Here is a 12,335-nt window from a genome sequence, read left to right as displayed (position 1 = left end):
TGGTTTTCAAATTCCAGTATTTCCAAAAAAATGGTTTTCGAATTTTTACGAAAAAAAAAAATTAAAACAGTAAAAATATTGATATAGTTATACTTATTTAAAATTTTTTCAGTTTATGTAATATTTATGGAACTACAAAAATATAACAAAAAAATATACTCTATATTTAATAAAATAAATAAAATAAAATCCATACAAAATATAAATTATAAAATGTCCACTGAATGATTACTTAATCTTGTTCTTATTCTAGATACAAAATTGATTGAAATAGAAAATACTCTTTCACTGGCTACTGAACTTGGTTTTATTGTTTTCAGGGCATCATATAAGAAAACTAAATTCTTTGTTTCTTTTATTGGTTGCCTCAAATACTGAAAATTTGGCCTTCAATGCCTTAGGATTTGATATTATTTCTTCAGGTTCCTCAAGAAACCTGTGAATTGATTTTTCCATGGCTTCTTTTAGAGCATTATTAGTTTCTCCATCTCCAATATATTCATCATCAGAATCTGTTTCCATACAAGAATTTAGATATATTCTAGACAATATTTTTCCAGATAACTTAATAATGTCGAGTTTTGAAGCTAGTGGAAATACACTAGATTTCTTTGTTGAAATGTTTTGTGGATTTTGCAAATATAGCAGAAGGGTTACCAATCCAACTTGTCTTCTTTCTTGAATTCATACTTCTAAGCATTTAATAGTTTGGAACTAATTTCAGTCTTCAAATTTTTTAGTTCATTTAACAGAAATTCAAATATGCCTTCACTTGTTAATAAATTGGCATCTCGCTGCTAGACGTACTGGTCCCAACACTTTAAGAAGCTCCATGATTTTAGGATATTGAGCTTCATTCCATATATGAGAATCACCAATATCATTCAAAGCTAAAACAACACATTCTTTTAATGTTATAAATCTTTCAATTGTGGCCTCTGAACTACTCCATCTCATTTGACAGTCAAGAATCAGACTTAATTCCTTTCCTTTCTCTTGTTTTACATAATTCTGAAGGCTGCTATTTCTTATGGGAGATTTTCTAAAAAAATTGCAAATTTTTCTTTGGGAAATTGATTGTTTGTAATTGTCAGACAACATAGGGAATCCCCATTCATTATCTAGATCAAGAGAATTTAAAAAATCCTCATCATAGTCAGGGCCGGCAGAAGCGTGCATGCGGGCGCCGCTACGATGGGGGGGTGCTGCCACCAGGGAACGGTTCATAAGTTAATTTTTAAGAAACAAAATTTTTATCATAAAAACAAAATAATTCTTAGAATGATCAATATTAAAATAAATGAGGCCGTATACACCGAATAAAAATTTTTAAAAAATTGTATATTGCCACCTTTTTGATCAGCCGGCTGTTTACAATTTTGCAGTGAGAGGTATAAATGCTTGCCTGCAGAATGTTGTGTCTACTGAAGTCTATCTAAAGTGAAACGGTGAACGGTTTTTATGCGCAGAAACGAATTTTCGTACAAAAACATTTGTTGCTAGTTAACCAGTCATATGGTACGCATCTCAGTAGGCTACTGACAGTAGCACAGTGCAGACTATTATTTTGTCTCTGTGTCGTGTTGTGTAATAATTTCTTGTGGATATAAAATAGAAATGGAATCAAAAATTTAAAAAAAAGTTATCTGGTGCACCAAATCAGAAGCATCATGCTGCGAAAGAAGCAGATATTAAGAAACAAACTGGGGCTCTTAATAAATTTGTTAAAATATTAAAATATTCTGATGCAGATTGTAACCAACTCAATACATCAGAAATCAGAGTTGAAGAACTGTGCACATCATCCAATTTGCATGAAGGTACTATTGCAACTATTGAACAAGATAATTGAACACGATTTAAGTGAAAAATAGTTGGGATTTAGTCAACTACAACAAGATTTAGTTGTAGTTGACCACAAAACTAACACATTGTTAGTCTCTGTGAATTTAGAAGATCCAGGTGAATGGGGAAATATTGATGAAAAATTAAGAGTTGTTTTAATTGAAACGGGGCCTGTTCAAAATAAAAATATAATATATCCCAGAGATACATATGGTCGTAAATTTGGCGACATGTATTATAATAGAAAAATGGAAAACGGGAGCTCGTGCCAAGAACATGGCTCATTTATTCCGAAACTTTAAATTCTGTTTTTTGCTTTTGTTGCAAACTTGTCGCACCTACTGAATCAACTGAATCACCCACTGAGTCTTGTAGAAGGTTATAATGATTGGAGAAATGTAAGTACAACTTTACATAGACATGAGACTAATTTAACTCACATGAAAAATTTCTTAAAATGGAAGGAACTTGATAAAAATTTAAAAAAACAAAACTACTATCGATTTCCAGACTTAAAGCATGTATGAAATGGAAAAGAAGCATTGGACGAGTGTTTTAAAATGCTTAATTGAAATTATAAAATTCCTTGGTAGCCGAAATTTAGCTTTTTGCAGATCATCTGATAAATTATATTAAAGAAATAACGGCAATTTTTTAAAATCAGTCGAACTGTTTTGGAATTTTGATCCCGTTATGGAAAATCGTGTTGAAAGGGCCCTACAACGAAACAATAGAGTACACTATTTGAGTAAAGACAGTCAAAATGAAATATTGGAAACTTTAAGTAACGCAATCAGGGATACAATTTTATTATCAATTCGAAAATCTAAATATTATTCCATAATTTTAGACTGCACACCTGATGCAAGTAAAATAGTACAAATGACTTATTATTCGGTTTGTTTCCTGTGACAATGGAATTGTCAAGATCAGGGAAAACGTTTTAGGTTTTGCAGATATTATTATTATTATTATTGTTCCGGGAAACTCCAAGGAGTCGACAGACTCATCGAGGGAGGCCCTAACATCATGTCTGGAACAACTCTTCAACATTCACACAGTATCTATCATATCTTGCCTTGAACTCATTCACGGTCATAGCACCCACAACAGACTTTGGAAGCTTATTCCACTCATTCACCACTCTCAAAGTAAAAAACCTAGCTCTAACACCCTTGTCAACCATGCTCTTGCCCAGCTTCCATGCATGTCCCCTAGTCCTCCCACCACCAGTCATATTTTCAAAAATATCTTTTGGATCAATCATATAAAAACCCTTCAGTAATTTGAATGTCTCAATCATATCACCCCTCCTTCGCCTATCGTCCAATTTCTGCAACCCACAAATCCTCAACGTATTCTCATAAGGTTCATTCCACAGACCTGCTATCATCTTGGTCACTCGTCTCTGGAACCTCTCCACTTCCTCCCCATCACGAAGAAACACTGGTGCCCATAACTGGCCACAGAAGTCCAGATGGGGTCTTATCAAGGCTCGATACAGAGGAACAACAACTTGTTTGTCTCTGCATGTTAAAGTATTTTTCATAAGCCAAGTGATTTGGTGAGCTGTTTTAGTCACTTTCGCAATGTGCCCCCTAAACTTCAACTCCCTATCCACCAGCACTCCCAAATCCCTGGCCTCATCAATCTCCTGGAGTACGGTTCCACCAATGCGATATACTGCTGCTATTCTTTTCTCCCCAAAGTGCATAACCTTACACTTTGCCACATTAAACTGACATCCATTTTTCCTAGCCCAGTTCTCCAAACTATCCAAATCATCCTGTAAAATTTTGACATCCTGTGCACTCACAATTGCTCTACCCAACTTTGCATCATCAGCAAACAAGTGAACACTTCCTCTCAAATCCTTTCCAATATCATTGATGAACAAATTGAAAAGCAGTGGTCCAAGAACAGAGCCCTGCGGTACTCCACTAGTCACAAGACGTCTTTTTGACTCCACTCCTGAATAAACCACCCTCTGGTATATATCAGAGATATATCAGATTCCACAAGACGTGGTTTATGTGCAACAATAATGGAACAACTGGAAAAATGGAATATTCCCATTGAAGATATGCAAGGCCAAGGGTATGACAATGGGACAAATATGGGCTCCAAAATTTGCTTTTGAACAAAAATCCTCGAGCTTTTTACTTGCCATGTGCTGCTCATACTCTAAATTTAATCATTAACGATGCAGCCAAAGTGAATGCAGATGCATTATTCAAGAAATATACAATTCTTTCCATTCTCTTACAGTTGGGCAATCCTTTTAAAGTTCGTATAAAATTAACATTGAAACAGCCATCAAAAATGCGATGGGATAGTAAAATTAATGCAACCCGCCCTTTAAGATATCAGTTAGGAGAAAAATATGATGCAATTTTTGAAATTTTACATAATGAAAATTTTAATAAAGAAACTCAGCATGAAGCACAAACATTATGTGCTAAAATAAAGGACTACAAATTTATTTGCTCTCTTATAACTTGGTATGATTTACTTAACAGAATAAACCCTGTGAGTAAAATGCTTCAAGACAAAAATATGAACATTACACTTGCTTTAGAATCTATCGAAAACTTAAAAATATTCTTACAAAAGTATCGATCAGATACAAATTTTAAAGAATTTCTAAAAATGGCAAAATAACTGAGTGAAGAGGTGGATGGAGAACAAGAATTTAAAACTGGTACGGAAGTTCGAAGACGAAAGAAGACATGACAATTTGACTACGAGCATCAAGACGAAATGCCAAAATTGCCAGAAGATAAATTTAAAGTGAATGTGTTTTATACACTTCTAGACGTTGCAATGTGTTCGTTAATAGAATGTTTTGAACAACTAAAAGATATGATAATTTCAGTTTTGTGTATAGATTACTACAAATTAATAACGAAGATTTACGAAAAATTTGTGACGATTTAGAGATTCTTTTGAAGCACTGCGACAGAAAAAACGTAAATGCAATAGAACTATATGACGAGTTATGTGCTTTCCGGGATATTTTTTCGGATGGATAATTTAAATATTCAAAAGCACTTTCGATATTCTTAATTTTATGTGTCCAATAATTTATCTTTCCCTAACTTTTCAATTGCTTTAAGAATACTATTAACCTTAACTGTTAGTGTAGCGAGCAGTGAATGTTCATTTTTGAAGTTGAAATTGATTAAAACCTACTTAAGAGCAAGTATGTCACAAAAAAGCTTGTAGTTTGGAGTTAATAGCTATTGAAAATGATATATGTGCGGAATTAGACGTTAAGACCATTATTTCTAATTTTGTGAATATGAAATCAAAAACCTTAAAATTTTAATAAAAAAAATTTCAAGTATATTTATGTAATTTAATTTATTTTCTGTTATTCTGTAAAGATATTATTTTTTGAATACTTATATTAAATGTTCTAATTATTTCTGAATTCTTTTATTATTTTCTCATCTATCTTGAGTTTCTTTTAATTTCCTAAAAGATAGTTCCACTTATAAAAATTATTACAAGTTACTAAGAATTTAGTGACTTGTAAAATGCAAGAATTTTTTAAACTTTAGTTCAAATAAATTTTAACTTTAATTAAAATTCATTTTAATTTTGTTAGCGATTCGGGTTGGTGAGAAGGCTATAATCCCTGTATCATTATATTCAACGATTAAAGTGAAGTGGCTTTATCAAAATTTGCTTTAACTTTTGAGAATTTTTTGAATATATGGGTTTTTAATGATTATCCTGCCTAGTTAACACTCCCGGTTCGTTACATTTAATGAACTAACGTGTGGCTGTTCTGTCAAAATTTATTTAAGAAATTTCAAATAATTTAAGTTTTTATTATCGTAAAAGAACCACACATTCCTGGATCGTTACAGGGGCGCTTAGATAGAAATTGCATGCGGGCGTCAAAGATCCTAGCGCCGGCTCTGATCATAGTCATCTTCACACTCTATGTCATCTTCTGATTCCTCACTTATAACATGTACATCGGTTTCAGCAATTTCTTTATTTTTATATAACACATCAGTAACTGAATTTTCATGTCAAACATTCGAACATTCAAGCATTCTAATATCTAAAACGGTTTTATTACAATATGCTTGTGCCCAAGGCAACTTCAAGTCAAAATGTTAATGTTTTTAATTCTAGTATCTAAAACCAGTTTTTTAAATTTAAAACCTGGTTTTTAAAAACCAACAAACCCTAATTGCCATCTGCTGAGTGCTACATATGCAGTATACTGTATGGACATAATCTAGCCACTCACTGGCAACTCAGTACTTAGATTGTACTAAAAATTGATCATCTCTGTGCAACTGATCCCACTGCTGATGAAGTAGCAGCTGCTATCACATAGATATATAGGACTGAGATATTATACATTCTTCTACATTTTATTGATAGTTAATTTCATCAATTACAACTTTCATGATAAATATAACCTGCCAGTCCCACATTCTTTCAAATTGAGCTCTTTTTGATGTAAATAGTCTTGATGATTTTTCATGCAATAATAACACTTAATCTGATAGTAAATAGACATATGGAGACACATACCTCCCATTGGGCAGCAGTTTTTAGTGTTTTGCACTGCATTCATACTTTCAGAATTAATTCCTTTTTATTTATTTATTTTTACTTTTTTACAGAATTTGTAGAATATATAATATTCTGGTACTGAGTCTTGGTTAAAGGTTCAGAAAAGGAAAAAGAAAGAAACTTTTCTTACTTGTTGTTTAGAGTGCCGAATTCTTCACTTTAAGATATTCTTTTAAGCATCAAGCTAAAGAAATTTGCTTTTACCCTTACTGAAATGATGGGACTTTCTGTATATCATACATCAGAAACTTTCCTAGCATTTATGAAACATTGCATTTAAAATAAAATACGAGTACCTTATTTTTTTTTAAAGTATAGTTTCTTTTATGATAAACAGAATGAGTCCTTTGTTTATGATGTACTGTAATTCGTTGATTAGCAATAATTAACAGAGCCTTGAGTTATCAAATTTTTTATAACAAAATTTTTGTAAATTTTTCTGTTTTAAAAAGTTTTTCATAAAGTGCAGTTAAAACTAGTAACATTTCAAAGTTTTTGACAACCATTTCTAAAACTTCCAAAATTTAATTTACTATTTTGCGAGCTAATATGAACTAGATTCAGCTCATTTTGCTGTACATTAATGGGATCCATGTACTGCTTCTGTACAGAAAAAATTGTAACAGTATTCATTGTGCACGCATTAAAATTATGATGTTCTGCATAGTATGAGATGGTGATCTATTTTCTGTTCTGTTCTGTTTGTGCAAGACAAATAAAAATAAATATTTTCACCACATGGACGTATTTAAAATATTTTTATGTCCTTATGGTCAAATGATGTTTTCTGATGATGTGAGAATATTTAAAGTTCAGCTGATATGCTCTTCTCTGTGTCCCTTAGAAAGGAATATACAACTCACTAAATTATGTTGTCAGCCAGTTTGTGAGGTAATAAATCATACTTGAAATGTGTGGAAAAATTTTGTAATTGTTGGCAGGATCTGAATCAAGATCTTTCTGTCTGAAGTATTTTACCTGCTTGCTGCACAAATCAACTTACTGCTTTATGGGATAAAGGAATATTATGATTATGGAACATCCTAAGATCAGGCTATGTGAGTGTGGATTGTGAAGTTTGATTCACAGGTGGAAGGAGAAACTCGACTAAACTGACAATTTCTTGGGTGAATGGTCTCCATTAGTGCTTTTTTTACACCGGATCTGCATTCAAATCCTTATTGAAGCTAGAGAAATTAATTTCTCTGCTTCTCATTCTAACATGTGTGGGATATAATTATTCACTTTTCCTAATAAGAATTTATAGTTTGCATTTGATATTAGTAATTTACACCATCAACATCTATAATATTTTAATGAAATGAGGTATGAATCAACAATCATTTGTTCTATATAAGTGAAGTAAAATTTGGTTATGAATCTAGTAGTTCTTGATCCCATGAGGACATGCACAAAAAAATATGTGTTCGTAATATTTTCATCTTTATAAAATGTTATATTTACGCATATTTTTTTTTCTAATTAAATTTGATTTAGTAATGAATTATCATTAACCATCTCCAGCCATTACTGTTGTAATCTTCAGTACAACATGGGTGAAAAATGTAAGCATCATTTACCCCAATTATGGAGTATGATAAGCCTACAACACACTCAGGAAAGTATTTGAATCAGATTAACTTGCATTCATATCTGTATTCCTTATTCATCTCAAGACAACTCATAAGTCAGTGAATATACAAAAAATACATACTTTCTTATGCATGGTATTTAGGCTGTTTTAATTGTAAGCATAAAAATAAATGTATATGGTACATTTTTATATTTCTAGTTATTTTATCATATTATATTTTGTAATTGGTAGCAGGACAGAAACTTCCACACTTTGATATCTGATTTTTTTTTAATCAATGTGTGTGTGTGTGTGTGTGTGTGTGTGTGTGTGTGTGTGTGTGTGTGTGTGTGTGTGTGTGTGTGTGTGTGTGTGTGTGTGTGTCTGTCTGTCTGTCTGTGTATGGGGGAACTGTGACTATCAAAACAAAAAGTGTGTTTGAAATCATTTATTACACATAAATAAATGTGTGTGTGTGTGTGATTGTCTAATTAATCCTTAAATATCAGTGCAGTTTTTGTTCTAAACGAACTTTATTTGAAAGATTATTTTCATGAAACAATATGTTTATAAACTAATTGTATATATCCAAATTCTAAAATGTTCATTATTTATCCTAAATCATTCTGATTATTGATCATTTATAACCCCAGTTGGAAATCATCTCACACAGAATATTTATGCTTCAGCACTTGTGTGGGTTTTGTTGTAGAGAAAAAAAAAAACTTAATGCTTAGCACTAACTTTATAAGGCAGTGCAAGAAAGATATAATTCCAATACAGCTATCTTAAGCTCTGAGTTTCCTCCCTGATTTTCCAGAATACTTCTCATCATCATCATTATTATTTTATTATTATTATTATTCAGGTATCTCCATGAAATCAGAAGACTCATTGTGAGAGATCCATTATTCACACAATACCTATCATACCTCTCCTTAAACTCATTCATTGTTGAAACGCCCACAACCACCTCTGGCAATCTATTCCATTCATTCACCACCCTCCAAGCAAAATATCTAGTGCTAACATCGTTGCTAACCACACTCTTACACAGCTTCAACTGGTGACCTCTTGTTCTCTTCCTTCTTGCCATATACTGAAAAAAGTCTTCAGTGTCAGTCCTATAAAGCCCCTTTAAAAACTTATGCTTCTATCAAGTCTCCTCTTTTTCGCCTATTAGTTAATTTTTGAAGCCTACAAACTGTCATCTATTCTCATAGGGAACATTCACAAACCTGCCACAATCTTTGTCTCTGGATCCTCTCCACTACTTCATGAATCATGTGAATTCACAAAATCATGAATGCAACAAACAAATATGAAGTGAATAGTACCTTTAGCACCTTTCCATTACTCAACAGAAAGGCGCTAATAATATATTTTAGCACCTTTCTTCTTGAGTAATGCAAGTACAACAATACAAGAACTATATTTCTCCAAATTTTTTGTAAGTGTTTTTCAATGTTCAGTTTGCAGACAACAAGAAAATAATTTCTGCACCCTTTGTTTTGAAGTGAGAGAAAAAAAATCCAAGATCGTTTTGAATAAAATATTTGCTATAACCAGTGGAGGCTCGTGGCTTGAAATCATGGGGGTACTGCAACTTTCGAAATATACATACACACTGTAAGTACAGCATATACGTGTTTGGATAAAATATCAAAATTATGGTAAAAATTATAAAAAAAATTAAACATGAAAAAATATTGTTTATTATCGATAAAATTATACAGTTTGGTATAATTCAAAATTATTTTAAAATAAAATATATTCTTGTTTTTTGTTTCTTAAAAAAATATTGTTTATTATCGATACAATTATACAGTTTGGTATAATTCAAAATTACTTAAAAATAAAATATATTCTTCTTGTTTTGTTTCATAAAAAAATATTGTTTATTATCGATAAAATTGTACAGTTTAGTATAATTCAAATTACTTAAAAATAAAATCCATTCCTTTAATTACAATTAAAGGAATGGATTTACAATTTTTGGACATTACAATAATTAAAGAGATAGAGTAAACACGATAAGCACTATGAACACTACTACTGGCGTAAACTGCATATAAGACAACAGTGGAACTGCGTGACGGAAAGTGTTGCATTACGCTAATAGCTCACATCTCACTATGACGTGCATATGCTTGTGCTCGTAGCAATATGACACTGTAGTAAACAGTGCTGCTAGTGTCCTTCGCCAATTAAGAAACCAAATTACAAATGATCATTTGTAATTTGGTTTCTTAATTGATTTTTTATGACGTTCATATTTGAAAAAGTGGATTCTGACAAGTATGTCGATCCGAAACATGACAGAATTTTTCGCGCAATATCAGTTAATATTGGGAATTTTTCATGTGTATATTTTCAAATGACTTCAATGTTTATTCATTTTAAATGTAAACTATTCTGAATGTTTATTATCTCAAGTTCTCCTTCAGCTTGGTTTATATCAAACAGCCCACTAATTTTATTTGAAATTTCTGTGATGTTCAAGTTTTCTTGAAATGGATTATTGATAAAAGATACAATCATTTCAGTCTTATTAAAATCTTTAAATCTTGAATTTATTTCTTCCTCAACTAATTCTACTTCACAAATAAATTATTTTAAATCATAGCAAAGCATTTCTTGAGTTTGTTAAAAAAATTTTAATAAATATGGGAGATGTCTAAATTTGCGATCATTTATATTTTTCTTTAATAAAAGTAAGCATTGTTGGAAAGTTTTTATTGAACTTAACATGTGAATTAAATTTTTATCTCTACCTTGTAACTCTAAATTTAAATTGCTTAATTTCGTACAGAAATCTACTAAAAATGATAAGTGTAACAAACCATCTTTTGTCACTCAATTGTGGATAAATATCTCCTTTTTCATCAAGAAAAAATTTTATATCGTTAATTAATACAAGAAATCTTTCTAAAAATTGACTTCTGCTGAGCCAGCGAACATTATTGTACAACAGAAGTTCCCTATCATCATCTGCCTGTAATTTAAATAACCGCCGTTGCAGGGCTTTTCCTTGAACAGAATTTACAAATTTAAATGTAATATCCAAAACATCTTTTGTGTTTAATCTTTTACTACACAGTACTTGTTGGTGAATAATACAGTGGTACGTTAAAAAATCTGGATATTTGTCATCGTTTTTACATAATGAAATGAAGCCTGATTTATTTCCTATCACTGCAGGAGTACCATCAGTAGTAATAGACACAAGTTTAAAAAGCGGAAGTTTGTGTTGTTTCACAAAGAAATTCATCAAATGCTGAAAAAATGTCTTCTCCCCTAGTCCTTCCCAATAATGGTATAATTTTCAAAAGTTCTTCTTTACTTGAATAATCTTGAAATACCATGCGAATAAATACCATTAACTGGGCAATATCAGTGAAGTCATTTGATTCATTAAATTTTAATGAAAACGCAACAACGGTGAATGTTTGACATTAACTGAGTATTCAGATCGGCACTTAAAATTTCAACTCTTCTCATAACCGTTGTTCTGAAAAGTTGTAAATCTTTAATATTCGAAATTATTTCATTTTTATTTTTAAAATCAGAAAATAAAGATTCTGCTGCTGCAAGAAACTATTCTTTTATTAACTCTCCATCAGTAAAAGGCTTTTTTTGCTAATAAATGAGACACTTTCAAAGATCCAATAGTGACTGATATTGGTTTATTTATTACTTTCGAAATCATATTTTGTTGTCCAGAAAGTCCTGCCTTTAAATTTATAATTTTTGATTTACATATTTCGGAATTTTTGTGAAAATCTTCATCATATTTTGCATGTAGCGATCGAAAATGTCTCTTAGTATTACCTTTTTTGGAATTACTACAGATAAATTACAAATCAAACAACAACACTTTCCATTTACCATTGTAAAGAAAAAATCCGTTTCCCATGCCTTGAAAATGATACGTCTTCGATTTCTTTGATACTCGTGATTATTCTCAGATTAAACGAAACACATATGATGTGCTTTTGTTATATGTCTACTTTTGCTATCCAATCGTTATTGTGACATTATAAACTTTTATTATTATTTAACTTTGTATACTTGTAATTTCTATTAATCACCTGTGATGTCTTTTACTGTATACTTTATTCTCCATTATTCTAATTTGCTGTGTGCACACTTTCTCTCTCTCAGAATCTCTTGCTTATCTTATTACGTGCCATGTTTATCTACCTTTCGCATTACGAGTCTTATGCCTAAGATATTAGAAAATTTATTTAAAATGAGACCGCGCCACTAATATCTTTGATTAGCAAAAAGAACTCAAATATACGGCTGGTAGATTTCT

The sequence above is a fragment of the Typopeltis vanoorti genome, chromosome 14, assembly GCF_054136105.1.
Source record: "Typopeltis vanoorti isolate ZY-2024b chromosome 14, IOZ_Tvanoo_1.0, whole genome shotgun sequence".
NCBI lineage: Eukaryota > Metazoa > Arthropoda > Arachnida > Uropygi > Thelyphonidae > Typopeltis > Typopeltis vanoorti.
The sequence above is the reverse complement of the archived record's forward strand: the minus strand, read 5'-3'. Positions refer to the sequence as shown.